We start from the raw sequence: 21,279 nt of genomic DNA, 5'->3' as shown, positions 1-21,279 counted from the left end.
CCATCTTATCCGTGAGGGATTTGATGGCCTCCGTCTGATTGTTAAGTGCAGAGAGTGGAGCAGATGATGAAGTTGTTTCACCACTGTTCCAGTCATGATGATGCATCATCATGTTCTCGAGCAATTCCCATGCTTCATCTGCGGTTTGATTCATCAGATTCCCTTGAGCTGCTGCATCGATCGTCATCCTATGATTTACCGTAAGACCATTGTAGAAGGTACAGATTTGGGCTGACCGTTCTAGTTGGTGATTAAGGCATTTCTTCAGCAGGGTTTTGAAACGCTCCCATGCAGTGTAAAGAGATTCATCATAACTTTGTTTGAAGTTAATGATGTCATTCTTCAGTTTGGTTTGTTTAGAAGGAGGGAAATATTTGGTTAGGAATTTAGTCGCCATCTCCGTCCATGACATGATGGAATCTTTTTCCAGTCCTTCAAACCAAGTTTGAGCATGATGAGTGAGAGAATAGGGGAACAAGTATAGCCGGACTATATCTTATCCTATCCCTGGCTGTTTGTAGGAGTTTGAAAGAGATATGAATTTATCAAGGTGAGAATTAGGATCATCATTCGGTAATCCATGAAACTGACAGCTATTCTGAATGAGCTGGATGATGTGATGTTTTAACTCGAACGAGTGTCCTTGAATCTCTGGAAATCTGATTGGTCCTCCTCGACCTTCAATCGAGGGTTTCGTGTTTTCTACTAAAGTAACGCGTAACGCCATTTGGTTTCTGATTCGTGCTTCCTTGCGTGCTTTAGAGATTATTGCGTCTGGATCAGGTACGAATAACAACGGCCCTGGTCTAGATCGGGTTTGGGTCATACACTAGGTATGCCTTTTTGTTTTTAATTTTTCGCAAATAAGCTAAAATTATAATAAGCCAAACTAATCTAATCTAATTCTAAGGTAATCTAATTTAATCTAAGGCAATCTAAGGTAATCTAATCTAATCTAATCTAAGGTAAACTAAAGTAATCTAATAAATTAACTAATTATCCTATGGTGGAATATGTTTTTGGTTCTGGCTACTGATTCCCTGGTATTTCGGTAACAAAGCTTCGCACAAACTATTCAACAAACCAAGTGGCCAGGCCGACTACGGAGAGGCAGGATCCTTTTGGTCCCAATATAATTGGTGACTGTTCGGAAAATCCAATAACCAAGTCCGTGTATAATTGTCTTTCTTAGACACCACTAAATGCTTGCGAATAAGTTTGATAGAAAACAGTATCTCTTGATACCAGTTCCCCGGCAGCGGCGCCAAAATAATATAAATTATAAATTATTATTATCATTTTACTACTAGCATTATTATTGTTATTACAAAATAATACAACTCATTATTTATTATCATTATTAATTACTAATATTATATTCATCAAACAAATATGATATGGCCGAAACGGACGGTTTTTATTTGCGCGGTGTCGTTAGGCTGCGGCTCGCCAGGATCAGCCACTCGTGGGAGAGGATACTTGTTTTAAATTTATATTTAGCGGGGCCTAAATCTTACTACTCCTTATAAGTAAGGGAAGTATGACCTAGAGTCGTATTTTAGAGATATCAGTAACATCGAACCTATATTGTAACCTAAGATAGTTAGGGAGTAGTGAATATTTATTTTAGGATTTTCTAATTTATAAGATAGATAAAGTAAATGCGATAAAATTTGTGATTCAGATAAGGTTAAAGTAAGTACATACTATGACTTCATCAGTTATTCTGCCGAGATTATGGAATGCTGGCTCATGAGTAGGCAGAGGCCCTGTATTCATTACACTGGTCCTAAACGCCCCTGTCATAAGACATGTCACTGGGTACTGCGTTAGGCTAAGCATAATAGAATATATGGTGTACCATATCCGAGAGACGTGATGTGCTTCAATGCTTTCATTAATGATTGGTAAGAGATAGTTAGGCTCTTAAAAAGAGTTCAACCATAAAGAACACCATGGCCAAGTCAAGATGACATCCATGAACACGTTCGGTTATCCTAACGGTCCAATCCTTTATGTGTCTAAATAAACTGTTCCTTAATTAACTAAGAATCCCTCAAGCGGGGTGCAATGCTTGAGACCGTGTCATAACCCGACCTTAACCATAAGGACGAATACAACAACATATGATTTCAACGCGAGGTATTGACCTCTATATGCGATGTTTTTTCAAAAACTGCATTCGTTTTTACAATACAAACCATAACTTTTATTACAAATATAAGGTTTAAACAACATAATAATGATTATCGTTTAGCGATAATCTTAGCCTTACAAACTTTACATGTGATGATAACAACACGATTTCCAACGTATTTTACATTACAAATTCTCCGATATGCAGTTTTATTTTTGACACAAATATGCATACTCAAGATCTTGCTTAAATTCAACATGTTGCAGCGGAAGCTTTTAGTTATCACCTGAGAATAAACATGCTTAAAACGTAAACATAAAGTTGGTGAGATATAGGTTTAATGCCGGCAGCGTTATAAATATAGACCACAAGATTTCATATATAAACGTTTTAATAAAAATATTCTAAGTTGTTGAGCACTTGATAACCATACTTAACATTTAATCTTAGTCGCATATTCCCTTTATTATGAAATCTTACTACACCGTACCAAGTGTAGTCACCGAAACAAAGTACTGTGCAACCGTTGAATACTGGTCGTCCAGTCCAGTTGGGGTTGTCAGGCCCGATAGATCTATCAACAGGATTCGCGTTTACAATACCGCATGTAAATAATAGTTACCAAGTTACAGGGAGATATTCCAGTGGTACAACTCAACGTAGAATATATATTTTTAATCACTTGTGTCCATAACGTAAATCATAAAATGCATGTATTCTCATCCCGAAATATTTAGAGTTTAAAAGTGGGACTATATACTCACTTTTGTCTTGAAGGTATTTAACACGACTTGGTCTCCGATAGATATCACGAACCTAACCATATATATAATATATCAACATATTTTCTTTTTAAGTAATCGTTACATATATATTGATAATGCTAAAAACGAACATATATTTCATAGCATTATTCCTCAAGAAAGACAAGCTTTTAGTTGTAATTGTTCTATTTAAAAGTGATATTCGTTTAAATAATAAAAGGTGAAGACAAAAGACAGATTCGACAAATTGAAGACGCAAACGACCAAAAAGCTCAAAAGTACAAAATACAATCAAAGAGGTTCCAATTATTGATAAGAAACGTCTCGAAATTACAAGAGTACAAGATTCAAAACGCAAAGTACAAGATATTAAATTGTACGCAAGGACGTTCGAAAATCCGGAACCGGGACCAGAGTCAACTCTCAACGCTCGACGCAACGGACTAAAAATTACAAGTCAACTATGCACATAAATATAATATAATATTTAAATAATTCTTATAATTATTTATATATTATATAAATAATAAAAATCCGTCGGCAAGAAAGACTCCAAAGTTTGTGAGCTGTAATTTCAAACTCCGCGACTTGCGGAGTTTGAAGGCAAAAAATGCCGCGAGTCGCGGAGCCCCTAATTTTGAAACTGCCTATAAAGCTCGCGCATTCTGATCGTAAAAAGAATCCAATATATCCATCCATATATCTAAACGTATATATTTATATTTATATTTTAATTTTAATTTTAATTTTAATTTTAATTTTAATCCTAATAATAAGGGTATGTTAGCGAATGTTGTAAGGGTGTAAGTCGAAATTCTGTCCGTGTAACGCTACGCTATTTTTAATCATTGTAAGTTATGTTCAACCTTTTTAATTTAATGTCTCGTAGCTAAGTTATTATTATGCTTATTTAATCCGAAGTAATCATAATGTTGGGCTAATTACTAAAATTGGGTAATTGGGCTTTGTACCATAATTGGGGTTTGGACAAAAGAATGACACTTGTGGAAATTAGACTATGGGCTATTAATGGGCTTTATATTTGTTTAACTAAATGATAGTTTGTTAATGTTAATATAAAGATTTACAATTGGGCGTCCCTATAAATTACCATATACACTCGATCGGACACGATGGGCGGGGTATTTATATGTACGAATAATCGTTCATTTAACCGGACACGGGAATGGATTAATAGCCATTAGAATAATTAAAACAGGGGTGAAATTATGTACAAGGACACTTGGTATAATTGATAACAAAATATTAAAACCTTGGGTTACACTCAGTCGACATCCTGGTGTAATTATTAAACAAAGTATTAAAATCTTGTTACAGTTTAAGTCCCCAATTAGTTGGAATATTTAACTTCGGGTATAAGGATAATTTGACGAGGACACTCGCACTTTATATTTATGACGGATGGACTGTTATGGACAAAAACCAGACGGACATATTAAATAATCCAGGACAAAGGACAATTAACCCATGGGCAATAAACTAAAATTAACACGTCAAACATCATGATTACGGAAGTTTAAATAAGCATAATTCTTTTATTTCATATTTAATTTCCTTTATTTTATATTTAATTGCACTTCTAATTATCGCATTTTTATTGTTATTGTATTTAATTGCACTTTTAATTATCGTACTTTTTAATTATCGCAAGTTTATTTTATCGCACTTTTATTATTCGCAATTTCATTATCGTTATTTACTTTACGCTTTAATTTAAGTCTTGTATTTATTTTTAATATTTTACATTTGGTTTTAACTGCGACAAAAGTTTTAAAATCGACAAACCGGTCATTAAACGGTAAAAACCCCCCTTTATAATAATAATATTATTTATATATATATATTTGTATTTTTATAAAAGTAAACTAATATAGCGTTAAGCTTTGTTTAAAGATTTTCCCTGTGGAACGAACCGGACTTACTAAAAACTACACTACTGTACGATTAGGTACACTGCCTATAAGTGTTGTAGCAAGGTTTAAGTATATCCATTCTCTAAATAAATAAATATCTTGTGTAAAATTGTATCGTATTTAATAGTATTTTCTTGTAAAATTTAATAGCTATTTTATATACACCTCGCATACTCATCATATATATACTTTTAATATTTTCTTAGTCCGTAGTTAGCAGTTCGATATTAGTGGTCCACAATTAGTTGCTTAAATAAAATAAATAAAGACCCCATCGTATTCATATTGATCAGAATTAATCTCGACCCATGGTACCATGTTGTCAAGTGACGTGTTGCGTATATAAAGTACCGTGTTGTCAAATGACGTGTTGCGTACAATCATGAGGTCTTATGATTAATCTTCTCGTGTTGTTTACGGGTGGTCCTGAAATATATAAAATCAAATCATAAGTAAATATATATGAAATATCATATTAATTAGAAAATATATGATTAATTTAATTTTTCTCCAAATATTTTTGTAGCTAAACTAGCTTCGGATACCCGATCTTGTTTTAGTCGTAGTTTCTTCATTACAACTCCGTTTTTGTTGGTTCAACTTGCCACTTCCTTGGATCGAGTCAAATTTTAAGAATATGAACTGAAAATACCTTAGGTTGTATTTGAAATCACAGGTTATAGGTCAAACTTTGGCGAAACTTATGAAAGTGATCATTTTCCATCATAAAAACAACATTTAATGATCATTTTTCTAAAAATACTTACACTTTGAGTTAAACCATGAAATATTTATGTGTTAACATATTCATAAGAAATATCATTTTTCAAGAACATGAACTTCCAATTCAAAGTTCAAGATGGTTTTTAATTATCCAACCCAAAACAGCCCCCGGTTGCACTCCGACGACGTAGATTCAGTTTTTAAGATGTTCTTTGTAAAACCAAGTTATATATTGTTAAGTTAGCATATCATTATGATATATTACAGGTCTTGAAGTGTTTTAAAAGTTAAGTTAGAAGGATCTATTTAGTTTGCGAACAAGTTTGAAATCATTCAAACTATGTTCTTGTTGTTAAAATTTTATACCACAAAATAAGATAGCTATATGAATATGAATTGAATAAGATTATGAAAAAGGTTACTACCTCAAGTTACTTGGACAAAGTTACTGTAAAAGATAAGAAATAATCTTGGAATCAAAGAGTGGTGGAGTTAGATCAAAAGGTTGGAAGTAAACTTGTTTACTTGGAAGGATTATTGAAGTGTTCTTGGAAGGTTTTTCTTATGAAGATTAAGGCTTGTTTTTGAAGCTAGATCTTCATGGTAACTTGCTGAATTGTTGAAGGTGTTTAAGGGTTATGGAAGTGTGTGTGTTTTAGCTAAGAAATGAAGATAAAACTTGAATCAAAATGAGGATACTTATAGCCATAAATGGCGTTTTCATGGGAGACAAGGATAAGATTTTTAGTTTGTTATTTTGCTAGATATTTTTGATAATTGTCAAAAGCTAAATCCTCACATGTTCCTTAACTGATTAGATCTAATTATTGGTGTATTTTTATGGGTATATACCAATAGTAAATATGTATAGAAGATGAGTATGATACGGGTACATATACCCTAGGTATACGTATAGAAATCTTGAGGAAACGGAACGAAAATTCAAATATAGCTATCTTTTGTGAATATACTTATATTGTTTTATGTATTTAAGTCCTAAAAAGTGATTAAATACATTATATATACGATACATGTATAAGCATTATAGGTTATAAGTATATATATCAAAGAATGTTACGTATAGTTATCGTTTTGAAAACTTAAGTTAGTAGTTTCAAAATATACTTATAGCTCATTGTCATTAGTACACAATGAGATGTTAAACCATCCTTAGATCATGTTAAATATATATAAATACATATATATACACAAACATATAATTATTGTATGTTATATAGTTCGTGATATCATCGGTCAAATTGGACTGTCAAACGTTGTGTAAAAATCTTTTCAAAAACACAAGTCTCAACAATTTGGATTGCTTATCATGTTGGTAAGGTTTAATTTATGTAAATATTAATATCATAAGTATAAAATGATCGGAAAAATCCGGGTCGTTACAGTACCTACCCGTTAAATAAATTTCGTCCCGAAATTTTAAAGTTGTACCTATTTTGCCTTCTCGGGAAACAAATGTGGGTACTTTTGTTTCATCTGATCCTCTCGTTCCCAAGTAAACTCGGGACCTCTTCGAGCATTCCAATGAACCTTAACGATTGGTATGTTGCTCTGCTTGAGCCGTTTAACTTCACGGTCCATGATTTCGACTGGTTCTTCTATGAATTGTAGTTTCTCGTCGACTTGGATTTCTTCAAGAGGAATGGTGATATCTTCCTTTGCAAGACATTTCTTGAGGTTTGAGACGTGAAATGAATTATGTACTCCGGCGAGTTGTTGTGGTAACTCGAGTCGATAACCTACCGGTCCGATGCGTTTGATGATCTTGAACGGGCCTACATACCTTGGGTTCAGTTTACCCCTTTTACCGAAACGTATTACACCTTTCCAAGGTGACACCTTTAGCATAACCATGTCACCGATCTGAAACTCTAATGGTTTCCTTCGGACATCGGCGTAGCTCTTTTGGCGACTACGGGCCGTCCTCAATCTCTCCTTGATTTGTACTATCTTCTCAGTCGTTTCGTGTATGATCTCGGGACCAGTTAATTGTCGATCTCCTACTTCATTCCAACAGATAGGGGATCTACACTTCCTTCCATATAATGTTTCGAATGGTGCAGCTTTAATGCTCGCATGATAACTATTATTATACGAGAATTCTGCTAATGGTAGATATTTATCCCATCCGTTTCCAAAATCGATCACACATGCCCTGAGCATGTCTTCAAGAGTCTGAATTGTTCTTTCACTCTGCCCATCAGTTTGCGGATGATACGCGGTACTCATATCCAAACGAGTTCCTAGAGCCTCCTGTAGTGATTGCCAGAACTTTGATGTAAATCTACTATCACGATCGGATATAATGGAAATAGGTATTCCATGCCTTGAAACAATTTCCTTTATGTATAATCGTAATAGTTTCTCCATTCTATCCGTTTCCTTTATAGGCAAGAAATGTGCAGATTTGGTGAGACGATCAACTATTACCCAAATGGTGTCATAACCCCAGGTAGTCTTAGGTAACTTTGTGATGAAATCCATGGTAATACCATCCCATTTCCATTCTGGGATTTCTGGTTGTTGAAGTAACCCTGACGGCTTCTGGTGTTCTGCTTTGACTTTGGAACAAGTTAAACATTCCCCAACATATGTTGCAACATCTGTCTTTAAATTAGGCCACCAATAATGCGTCTTAAGATCTTGATACATCTTTCCAACTCCAGGATGTATCGAGTATCTTGTCTTATGTGCCTCGTTCAATATCAACTTCCTTAATCCACCCAACTTTGGTACCTAAATACGGTTTGCAAAATATCGAATTCTGTCTTCCCGTATAACGAGTTGCTTCTCATACTTCTTCATTATTTCATTTCCTATGTTTTCTTTAGTAAGAGCTTCTCGTTGAGCCTCTTTGATTTGTGAGTTTAGATTCATGCGAATTTTTATGTTCATCGCTCGTACTCGAATTGGTTCCCGTTCCTTTCTGCTTAGAGCGTCGGCCACTACATTCGCTTTCCCGGGATGATAGCGAATCTCACAATCGTAGTCGTTTATCAGCTCGACCCACCTACGTTGCCTCATGTTCAGCTGTTTCTGATCAAAAATATGTTGAAGGCTTTTATGATCAGTAAACACAGTGCATTTAACCCCATATAAATAGTGTCTCCATATCTTCAATGCAAACACTACTGCTCCCAATTCTAGATCATGCGTCGTGTAATTCCGCTCGTGAATCTTCAATTGTCGAGATGCGTATGCAATAACTTTCTTTCGTTGCATAAGGACGCAACCAAAACCTTGTCGCGAAGCGTCACAATATATCTCAAAATCATCGATCCCTTCAGGTAACGATAAAATAGGCGCCGTAGTCAACTTCTTCTTCAGTAATTGAAATGCACTCTCCTGCTCAGAGGTCCATTCGTACTTCTTCCCTTTTTGCGTTAACGCTGTTAATGGTTTAGCTATTCGGGAAAAATCTTGAATAAACCTTCTATAATAACCGGCTAAACCCAAAAATTAGCGTATCTGCATTGGTGTCTTAGGAGTCTCCCATTTTTCAATGGCCTCAATTTTAGCTGGGTCAACCTGAATTCCTTTGCTACTAACAACGTGGCCAAGAAATTGCACTTCTTTCAACCAAAATGCACATTTAGAAAATTTGGCATATAACTGTTCTTTTCTTAACAATTCTAATACCAACCTTAAATGCTGCTCATGCTCTTACTCATTCTTGGAATAGATAAGAATATCGTCAATGAAAACGATAACAAACTTATCTAAATATGGACTACAAACTCGATTCACGAGGTCCATGAATACAGCTGGCGCATTCGTCAATCCAAACGGCATGACTAAAAATTCGTAATGACCGTAGCGTGTCCGGAAAGCAGTTTTCGGAATATCTTCTTCTTTGACACGTAGTTGATGATAGCCCGATCTTAAGTCGATTTTCGAGTACACACATGATCCTTGCAGTTGATCAAATAAGTCGTCAATTCTCGGTAGTGGATACCGATTCTTGATAGTTAACTTATTTAATTCACGATAATCTATACACATCCTAAAAGATCCATCTTTCTTTTTAACAAATAAAATTGGAGCTCCCCACGGTGAAGTGGTTGGTCGTATGAATCCACGGTCCAGTAATTCTTTTAACTGGCTCTGAAGTTCTTTTAATTCAGACGGTGCAAGTCTATATGGAGCACGGGCAACCGGTGCAGCACCTGGTACAAGATCTATTTGAAATTCTACAGACCTGAAAGGAGGTAGTCCCGATAATTCTTCCGGAAATACATCGGGAAAGTCTCTTACTACATTTACATCGTTAATATTCTTCTCCTTTTCTTCAACTTTCTTTACATGTGCTAGGATGGCATAACATCCCTTTTCTAAACACTTTCGAGCTTTCAAACAGCTAATGAGATTTAGGTTTGGGTTACCTTTATCTCCGTAAATCATTATAATTGATTTATCCTTTCGAGGAATACGAATTTCCTTTTCAGCACACACCACTTCGACTCCTACTTTGGACATCCAATCCATGCCGATAATTACGTCAAAACTTCCTAATTCTATGGGTATCAAATCAATCTTAAATGTTTCTTCGGCTAAATTTATTTTACAATCACGGCAAATTTTATCGGCTTTAATTAGTTTCCCATTAGTTAACTCAATCATGTACTTAGTATCTAGAGGTAATGATGAACAATTCAATTTAGCGTAAAAGTCTCTACACTCGTAACTTCTATACACCAGTATCAAATATAATAGATGCTGATAAGTTATTAATGATAAACGTACCCGTAACCAGCTCCAGGTCTTCATACACCTCTCTAGCATTAATAATAAATGCTCTTCCACGTGCAGATCCGTTATTCTTCTCTGGATTTGGGCACTGGCTCTTATAATGACCCTGTTTCCCACACCTATAACACGTAACAGTGGCCAAGGCAATTCTATTTGCATTGGTGGCAGGAGTCTTGGTGCCATTGGTATTTGTAACAGGAATCCTACAATCTTCAGCAAGATGACCCCTTCGATTACAATTTTCGCACATCACACTAGTTAATATTATACAAAACGTTATATGATCCCATGGTTTAAAACAACAGCACATCATTTAACCTAAAACGTTTGTGTTCAAAGAAATCGCTTAAAGGTTATCTTGACTGTCTCCCTGCGTTTTGGCTGAGGGGCTGAAGAACTGGATGCCGGGATAGAACTAATAGGAATAGCGGGAATAGGGGTGGAAGTGTCTGGTGGAGTTGGTGCCACAACATCCTCACTAAACTTGGGATTTGGATTTTCCAATTCAGTAGCCTTTCGTTTCTTTCCTCTTTCGAACTTGTCTTTCGTGATTTCCTGTATTTCTTCCTCCTCAGGATCACTTTCCTGTTCCTCTTCAATTGATTCATCCGAAATTTGTGAGTCTTCCTCAAAGGTGTCGTTTTCATCATCAGATAGGTTAATGACTGGAACACCATCTGAAGATTCTGGTTCGGAGTCGCTGAATGTGATAACAAGTTCTAAGCCAGACATCTATCACATAACAACTAGTAAATTAGTACCACATAATATTTACATACTAATTTTTAACCAACAAGGATAAGCAATAGTTTTTGAAATCAAACACGGTCAAAGTCCAGACTCACTAATGCATCCTAACAAACTCGATAAGACACACTAATGCAAATTTTCTGGTTCTCTAAGACCAACGCTCTGATACCACGTGTCATAACCCGACCTTAACCATAAGGACGAATACAACAACATATGATTTCATCGCGAGATATTGACCTCTATATGCGACGTTTTTTCAAAAACTGCATTCGTTTTTACAATACAAACCATAACTTTTATTACAAATATAAGGTTTAAACAACATAATAATGATTATCATTTAGCGATAATCTTAGCCTTACAAACTTTACATGTGATGATAACAACACGATTTCCAACGTATTTTACATTACAAATTCTCCGATATGCAGTTTTATTTTTGACACAAATATGCATACTCAAGATCTTGCTTAAATTCAACATGTTGCAGCTGAAGCTTTTAGTTATCACCTGAGAATAAACATGCTTAAAACGTAAACATAAAGTTGGTGAGATATAGGTTTAATGCCGGCAGCGTTATAAATATAGACCACAAGATTTCATATATAAACGTTTTAATAAAAATATTCTAAGTTGTTGAGCACTTGATAACCATACTTAACATTTAATCTTAGTCGCATATTCCCTTTATTATGAAATCTTACTACACCGTACCAAGTGTAGTCACCGAAACAAAGTACTGTGCAACCGTTGAATACTGGTCGTCCAGTCCGGTTGGGGTTGTCAGGCCCGATAGATCTATCAACAGGATTCGCGTTTACAATACCGCATGTAAATAATAGTTACCAAGTTACAGGGAGATATGCCAGTGGTACAACTCAACGTAGAATATATATTTTTAATCACTTGTGTCCATAACGTAAATCATAAAATGCATGTATTCTCATCCTGAAATATTTAGAGTTTAAAAGTGGGACTATATACTCACTTTTTCCTTGAAGGTATTTAACACGACTTGGTCTCCGATAGATATCACGAACCTAACCATATATATAATATATCAACATATTTTCTTTTTAAGTAATCGTTACATATATATATACTTTTAATACTTTTAATATTTTCTTAGTCCGTAGTTAGCAGTCCGATGTTAGTGATCCACAATTAGTTGCTTAAATAAAATAAATAAAGACCCCATCTTATTCATATTGATTAGAATTAATCTCGATCCATGGTACCATGTTGTCAAGTGACGTGTTGCGTACATAAAGTACCGTGTTGTCAAATGACGTGTTGCGTACAATCATGAGGTCTTATGATTAATCTTCTCGTGTTGTTTACGGGTGGTCCTGAAATATATAAAATCAAATCATAAGTAAATATATATGAAATATCATATTAATTAGAAAATATATGATTAATTTAATTTTTCTCCAAATATTTTCGTAGCTAAACTAGCTTCGGATACCCGATCTTGTTTTAGTCGTAGTTTCTTCATTACAACTCCGTTTTTGTTGGTTCAACTTGCCACTTCCTTGGATCGAGTCAAATTTTAAGAATATGAACTGAAAATACCTTAGGTTGTATTCGAAATCACATGTTATAGGTCAAACTTTGGTGAAACTTATGAAAGTGATCATTTTCCATCATAAAAACAACATTTAATGATCATTTTTCTAAAAAAACTTACACTTTGTGTTAAACCATGAAATCTTTATGTGTTAACATATTCATAAGAAATATCATTTTTCCAGAACATGAACTTCCAATTCAAAGTTCAAGATGGTTTTTAATTATCCAACCCAAAACAGCCCCCGGTTGCACTCCGATGACGTAGATTCGGTTTTTAAGATGTTCTTTGTAAAACCAAGTTATATCTTGTTAAGTTAGCATATCATTATGATATATTACAGGTCTTGAAGTGTTTTAAAAGTCAAGTTAGAAGGATCTATTTAGTTTGCGAACAAGTTTGAAATCATTCAAACTATGTTCTTGTTGTTAAAATTTTATACCACAAAATAAGATAGCTATATGAATATGAATTGAATAAGATTATGAACAAGGTTACTACCTCAAGTTACTTGGACAAAGTTACTGCAAAAGATAAGAAATAATCTTGGAATCAAAGAGTGGTGGAATTAGATCAAAAGGTTGAAAGTAAACTTGTTTACTTGGAAGGATTATTAAAGTGTTCTTGGAAGGTTTTTCTTATGAAGATTAAGGCTTGTTTTTGAAGCTAGATCTTCATGGTAACTTGCTGAATTGTTGAAGGTGTTTAAGGGTTATGGAAGTGTGTGTGTTTTAGCTAAGAAATGAAGATAAAACTTGAATCAAAATGAGGATACTTATAGCCATAAATGGCGTTTTCATGGGAGACAAGGATAAGATTTTTAGTTTGTTATTTTGCTAGATATTTTTGATAATTGTCAAAAGCTAAATCCTCACATGTTCCTTAACTGATTAGATCTAATTATTGGTGTATTTTTATGGGTATATACCAATAGTAAATATGTATAGAAGATGAGTATGATACGGGTACATATACCCTAGGTATACGTATAGAAATCTTGAGGAAACGGAACGAAAATTCAAATATAGCTATCTTTTGTGAATATACTTATATTGTTTTATGTATTTAAGTCCTAAAAAGTGATTAAATACATTATATATACGATACATGTATAAGCATTATAGGTTATAAGTATATATATCAAAGAATGTTACGTATAGTTATCGTTTTGAAAACTTAAGTTAGTAGTTTCAAAATATACTTATAGCTCATTGTCATTAGTACACAATGAGATGTTAAACCATCCTTAGATCATGTTAAATATATATAAATACATATATATACACAAACATATAATTATTGTATGTTATATAGTTCGTGATATCATCGGTCAAATTGGACTGTCAAACGTTGTGTAAAAATCTTTTCAAAAACACAAGTCTCAACAATTTGGATTGCTTATCATGTTGGTAAGGTTTAATTTATGTAAATATTAATATCATAAGTATAAAATGATCGGAAAAATCCGGGTCGTTACAGTACCTACCCGTTAAATAAATTTCGTCCCGAAATTTTAAAGTTGTACCTATTTTGCCTTCTCGGGAAACAAATGTGGGTACTTTTGTTTCATCTGATCCTCTCGTTCCCAAGTAAACTCGGGACCTCTTCGAGCATTCCAATGAACCTTAACGATTGGTATGTTGCTCTGCTTGAGCCGTTTAACTTCACGGTCCATGATTTCGACTGGTTCTTCTATGAATTGTAGTTTCTCGTCGACTTGGATTTCTTCAAGAGGAATGGTGATATCTTCCTTTGCAAGACATTTCTTGAGGTTTGAGACGTGAAATGAATTATGTACTCCGGCGAGTTGTTGTGGTAACTCGAGTCGATAACCTACCGGTCCGATGCGTTTGATGATCTTGAACGGGCCTACATACCTTGGGTTCAGTTTACCCCTTTTACCGAAACGTATTACACCTTTCCAAGGTGACACCTTTAGCATAACCATGTCACCGATCTGAAACTCTAATGGTTTCCTTCGGACATCGGCGTAGCTCTTTTGGCGACTACGGGCCGTCCTCAATCTCTCCTTGATTTGTACTATCTTCTCAGTCGTTTCGTGTATGATCTCGGGACCAGTTAATTGTCGATCTCCTACTTCATTCCAACAGATAGGGGATCTACACTTCCTTCCATATAATGTTTCGAATGGTGCAGCTTTAATGCTCGCATGATAACTATTATTATACGAGAATTCTGCTAATGGTAGATATTTATCCCATCCGTTTCCAAAATCGATCACACATGCCCTGAGCATGTCTTCAAGAGTCTGAATTGTTCTTTCACTCTGCCCATCAGTTTGCGGATGATACGCGGTACTCATATCCAAACGAGTTCCTAGAGCCTCCTGTAGTGATTGCCAGAACTTTGATGTAAATCTACTATCACGATCGGATATAATGGAAATAGGTATTCCATGCCTTGAAACAATTTCCTTTATGTATAATCGTAATAGTTTCTCCATTCTATCCGTTTCCTTTATAGGCAAGAAATGTGCAGATTTGGTGAGACGATCAACTATTACCCAAATGGTGTCATAACCCCAGGTAGTCTTAGGTAACTTTGTGATGAAATCCATGGTAATACCATCCCATTTCCATTCTGGGATTTCTGGTTGTTGAAGTAACCCTGACGGCTTCTGGTGTTCTGCTTTGACTTTGGAACAAGTTAAACATTCCCCAACATATGTTGCAACATCTGTCTTTAAATTAGGCCACCAATAATGCGTCTTAAGATCTTGATACATCTTTCCAACTCCAGGATGTATCGAGTATCTTGTCTTATGTGCCTCGTTCAATATCAACTTCCTTAATCCACCCAACTTTGGTACCTAAATACGGTTTGCAAAATATCGAATTCTGTCTTCCCGTATAACGAGTTGCTTCTCATACTTCTTCATTATTTCATTTCCTATGTTTTCTTTAGTAAGAGCTTCTCGTTGAGCCTCTTTGATTTGTGAGTTTAGATTCATGCGAATTTTTATGTTCATCGCTCGTACTCGAATTGGTTCCCGTTCCTTTCTGCTTAGAGCGTCGGCCACTACATTCGCTTTCCCGGGATGATAGCGAATCTCACAATCGTAGTCGTTTATCAGCTCGACCCACCTACGTTGCCTCATGTTCAGCTGTTTCTGATCAAAAATATGTTGAAGGCTTTTATGATCAGTAAACACAGTGCATTTAACCCCATATAAATAGTGTCTCCATATCTTCAATGCAAACACTACTGCTCCCAATTCTAGATCATGCGTCGTGTAATTCCGCTCGTGAATCTTCAATTGTCGAGATGCGTATGCAATAACTTTCTTTCGTTGCATAAGGACGCAACCAAAACCTTGTCGCGAAGCGTCACAATATATCTCAAAATCATCGATCCCTTCAGGTAACGATAAAATAGGCGCCGTAGTCAACTTCTTCTTCAGTAATTGAAATGCACTCTCCTGCTCAGAGGTCCATTCGTACTTCTTCCCTTTTTGCGTTAACGCTGTTAATGGTTTAGCTATTCGGGAAAAATCTTGAATAAACCTTCTATAATAACCGGCTAAACCCAAAAATTAGCGTATCTGCATTGGTGTCTTAGGAGTCTCCCATTTTTCAATGGCCTCAATTTTAGCTGGGTCAACCTGAATTCCTTTGCTACTAACAACGTGGCCAAGAAATTGCACTTCTTTCAACCAAAATGCACATTTAGAAAATTTGGCATATAACTGTTCTTTTCTTAACAATTCTAATACCAACCTTAAATGCTGCTCATGCTCTTACTCATTCTTGGAATAGATAAGAATATCGTCAATGAAAACGATAACAAACTTATCTAAATATGGACTACAAACTCGATTCACGAGGTCCATGAATACAGCTGGCGCATTCGTCAATCCAAACGGCATGACTAAAAATTCGTAATGACCGTAGCGTGTCCGGAAAGCAGTTTTCGGAATATCTTCTTCTTTGACACGTAGTTGATGATAGCCCGATCTTAAGTCGATTTTCGAGTACACACATGATCCTTGCAGTTGATCAAATAAGTCGTCAATTCTCGGTAGTGGATACCGATTCTTGATAGTTAACTTATTTAATTCACGATAATCTATACACATCCTAAAAGATCCATCTTTCTTTTTAACAAATAAAATTGGAGCTCCCCACGGTGAAGTGGTTGGTCGTATGAATCCACGGTCCAGTAATTCTTTTAACTGGCTCTGAAGTTCTTTTAATTCAGACGGTGCAAGTCTATATGGAGCACGGGCAACCGGTGCAGCACCTGGTACAAGATCTATTTGAAATTCTACAGACCTGAAAGGAGGTAGTCCCGATAATTCTTCCGGAAATACATCGGGAAAGTCTCTTACTACATTTACATCGTTAATATTCTTCTCCTTTTCTTCAACTTTCTTTACATGTGCTAGGATGGCATAACATCCCTTTTCTAAACACTTTCGAGCTTTCAAACAGCTAATGAGATTTAGGTTTGGGTTACCTTTATCTCCGTAAATCATTATAATTGATTTATCCTTTCGAGGAATACGAATTTCCTTTTCAGCACACACCACTTCGACTCCTACTTTGGACATCCAATCCATGCCGATAATTACGTCAAAACTTCCTAATTCTATGGGTATCAAATCAATCTTAAATGTTTCTTCGGCTAAATTTATTTTACAATCACGGCAAATTTTATCGGCTTTAATTAGTTTCCCATTAGTTAACTCAATCATGTACTTAGTATCTAGAGGTAATGATGAACAATTCAATTTAGCGTAAAAGTCTCTACACTCGTAACTTCTATACACCAGTATCAAATATAATAGATGCTGATAAGTTATTAATGATAAACGTACCCGTAACCAGCTCCAGGTCTTCATACACCTCTCTAGCATTAATAATAAATGCTCTTCCACGTGCAGATCCGTTATTCTTCTCTGGATTTGGGCACTGGCTCTTATAATGACCCTGTTTCCCACACCTATAACACGTAACAGTGGCCAAGGCAATTCTATTTGCATTGGTGGCAGGAGTCTTGGTGCCATTGGTATTTGTAACAGGAATCCTACAATCTTCAGCAAGATGACCCCTTCGATTACAATTTTCGCACATCACACTAGTTAATATTATACAAAACGTTATATGATCCCATGGTTTAAAACAACAGCACATCATTTAACCTAAAACGTTTGTGTTCAAAGAAATCGCTTAAAGGTTATCTTGACTGTCTCCCTGCGTTTTGGCTGAGGGGCTGAAGAACTGGATGCCGGGATAGAACTAATAGGAATAGCGGGAATAGGGGTGGAAGTGTCTGGTGGAGTTGGTGCCACAACATCCTCACTAAACTTGGGATTTGGATTTTCCAATTCAGTAGCCTTTCGTTTCTTTCCTCTTTCGAACTTGTCTTTCGTGATTTCCTGTATTTCTTCCTCCTCAGGATCACTTTCCTGTTCCTCTTCAATTGATTCATCCGAAATTTGTGAGTCTTCCTCAAAGGTGTCGTTTTCATCATCAGATAGGTTAATGACTGGAACACCATCTGAAGATTCTGGTTCGGAGTCGCTGAATGTGATAACAAGTTCTAAGCCAGACATCTATCACATAACAACTAGTAAATTAGTACCACATAATATTTACATACTAATTTTTAACCAACAAGGATAAGCAATAGTTTTTGAAATCAAACACGGTCAAAGTCCAGACTCACTAATGCATCCTAACAAACTCGATAAGACACACTAATGCAAATTTTCTGGTTCTCTAAGACCAACGCTCTGATACCACGTGTCATAACCCGACCTTAACCATAAGGACGAATACAACAACATATGATTTCATCGCGAGATATTGACCTCTATATGCGACGTTTTTTCAAAAACTGCATTCGTTTTTACAATACAAACCATAACTTTTATTACAAATATAAGGTTTAAACAACATAATAATGATTATCATTTAGCGATAATCTTAGCCTTACAAACTTTACATGTGATGATAACAACACGATTTCCAACGTATTTTACATTACAAATTCTCCGATATGCAGTTTTATTTTTGACACAAATATGCATACTCAAGATCTTGCTTAAATTCAACATGTTGCAGCGGAAGCTTTTAGTTATCACCTGAGAATAAACATGCTTAAAACGTAAACATAAAGTTGGTGAGATATAGGTTTAATGCCGGCAGCGTTATAAATATAGACCACAAGATTTCATATATAAACGTTTTAATAAAAATATTCTAAGTTGTTGAGCACTTGATAACCATACTTAACATTTAATCTTAGTCGCATATTCCCTTTATTATGAAATCTTACTACACCGTACCAAGTGTAGTCACCGAAACAAAGTACTGTGCAACCGTTGAATACTGGTCGTCCAGTCCGGTTGGGGTTGTCAGGCCCGATAGATCTATCAACAGGATTCGCGTTTACAATACCGCATGTAAATAATAGTTACCAAGTTACAGGGAGATATGCCAGTGGTACAACTCAACGTAGAATATATATTTTTAATCACTTGTGTCCATAACGTAAATCATAAAATGCATGTATTCTCATCCTGAAATATTTAGAGTTTAAAAGTGGGACTATATACTCACTTTTTCCTTGAAGGTATTTAACACGACTTGGTCTCCGATAGATATCACGAACCTAACCATATATATAATATATCAACATATTTTCTTTTTAAGTAATCGTTACATATATATATACTTTTAATACTTTTAATATTTTCTTAGTCCGTAGTTAGCAGTCCGATGTTAGTGATCCACAATTAGTTGCTTAAATAAAATAAATAAAGACCCCATCTTATTCATATTGATTAGAATTAATCTCGATCCATGGTACCATGTTGTCAAGTGACGTGTTGCGTACATAAAGTACCGTGTTGTCAAATGACGTGTTGCGTACAATCATGAGGTCTTATGATTAATCTTCTCGTGTTGTTTACGGGTGGTCCTGAAATATATAAAATCAAATCATAAGTAAATATATATGAAATATCATATTAATTAGAAAATATATGATTAATTTAATTTTTCTCCAAATATTTTCGTAGCTAAACTAGCTTCGGATACCCGATCTTGTTTTAGTCGTAGTTTCTTCATTACAACTCCGTTTTTGTTGGTTCAACTTGCCACTTCCTTGGATCGAGTCAAATTTTAAGAATATGAACTGAAAATACCTTAGGTTGTATTCGAAATCACATGTTATAGGTCAAACTTTGGTGAAACTTATGAAAGTGATCATTTTCCATCATAAAAACAACATTTAATGATCATTTTTCTAAAAAAACTTACACTTTGTGTTAAACCATGAAATCTTTATGTGTTAACATATTCATAAGAAATATCATTTTTCCAGAACATGAACTTCCAATTCAAAGTTCAAGATGGTTTTTAATTATCCAACCCAAAACAGCCCCCGGTTGCACTCCGATGACGTAGATTCGGTTTTTAAGATGTTCTTTGTAAAACCAAGTTATATCTTGTTAAGTTAGCATATCATTATGATATATTACAGGTCTTGAAGTGTTTTAAAAGTCAAGTTAGAAGGATCTATTTAGTTTGCGAACAAGTTTGAAATCATTCAAACTATGTTCTTGTTGTTAAAATTTTATACCACAAAATAAGATAGCTATATGAATATGAATTGAATAAGATTATGAACAAGGTTACTACCTCAAGTTACTTGGACAAAGTTACTGCAAAAGATAAGAAATAATCTTGGAATCAAAGAGTGGTGGAATTAGATCAAAAGGTTGAAAGTAAACTTGTTTACTTGGAAGGATTATTAAAGTGTTCTTGGAAGGTTTTTCTTATGAAGATTAAGGCTTGTTTTTGAAGCTAGATCTTCATGGTAACTTGCTGAATTGTTGAAGGTGTTTAAGGGTTATGGAAGTGTGTGTGTTTTAGCTAAGAAATGAAGATAAAACTTGAATCAAAATGAGGATACTTATAGCCATAAATGGCGTTTTCATGGGAGACAAGGATAAGATTTTTAGTTTGTTATTTTGCTAGATATTTTTGATAATTGTCAAAAGCTAAATCCTCACATGTTCCTTAACTGATTAGATCTAATTATTGGTGTATTTTTATGGGTATATACCAATAGTAAATATGTATAGAAGATGAGTATGATACGGGTACATATACCCTAGGTATACGTATAGAAATCTTGAGGAAACGGAACGAAAATTCAAATATAGCTATCTTTTGTGAATATACTTATATTGTTTTATGTATTTAAGTCCTAAAAAGTGATTAAATACATTATATATACGATACATGTATAAGCATTATAGGTTATAAGTATATATATCAAAGAATGTTACGTATAGTTATCGTTTTGAAAACTTAAGTTAGTAGTTTCAAAATATACTTATAGCTCATTGTCATTAGTACACAATGAGATGTTAAACCATCCTTAGATCATGTTAAATATATATAAATACATATATATACACAAACATATAATTATTGTATGTTATATAGTTCGTGATATCATCGGTCAAATTGGACTGTCAAACGTTGTGTAAAAATCTTTTCAAAAACACAAGTCTCAACAATTTGGATTGCTTATCATGTTGGTAAGGTTTAATTTATGTAAATATTAATATCATAAGTATAAAATGATCGGAAAAAT

General features: G+C 34.8%; 1 non-coding gene across 1 annotated transcript; it reads left to right on the top strand.

Annotated features, from left to right (window-relative positions):
• Positions 1 to 242: 242 nt before the first annotated feature.
• LOC139903573 (small nucleolar RNA R71) lies at positions 243 to 349 on the top strand. The gene has a single exon (XR_011778384.1). It is a non-coding gene; the product is annotated as a small nucleolar RNA R71 (small nucleolar RNA).
• The last annotated feature ends 20,930 nt before the right edge of the window (positions 350 to 21,279 follow it).

This window comes from Rutidosis leptorrhynchoides, chromosome 3, assembly GCF_046630445.1.
Source record: "Rutidosis leptorrhynchoides isolate AG116_Rl617_1_P2 chromosome 3, CSIRO_AGI_Rlap_v1, whole genome shotgun sequence".
Classification (NCBI taxonomy): Eukaryota; Viridiplantae; Streptophyta; class Magnoliopsida; order Asterales; family Asteraceae; genus Rutidosis; species Rutidosis leptorrhynchoides.
This window is presented reverse-complemented; position numbering and strand designations above follow the sequence as displayed.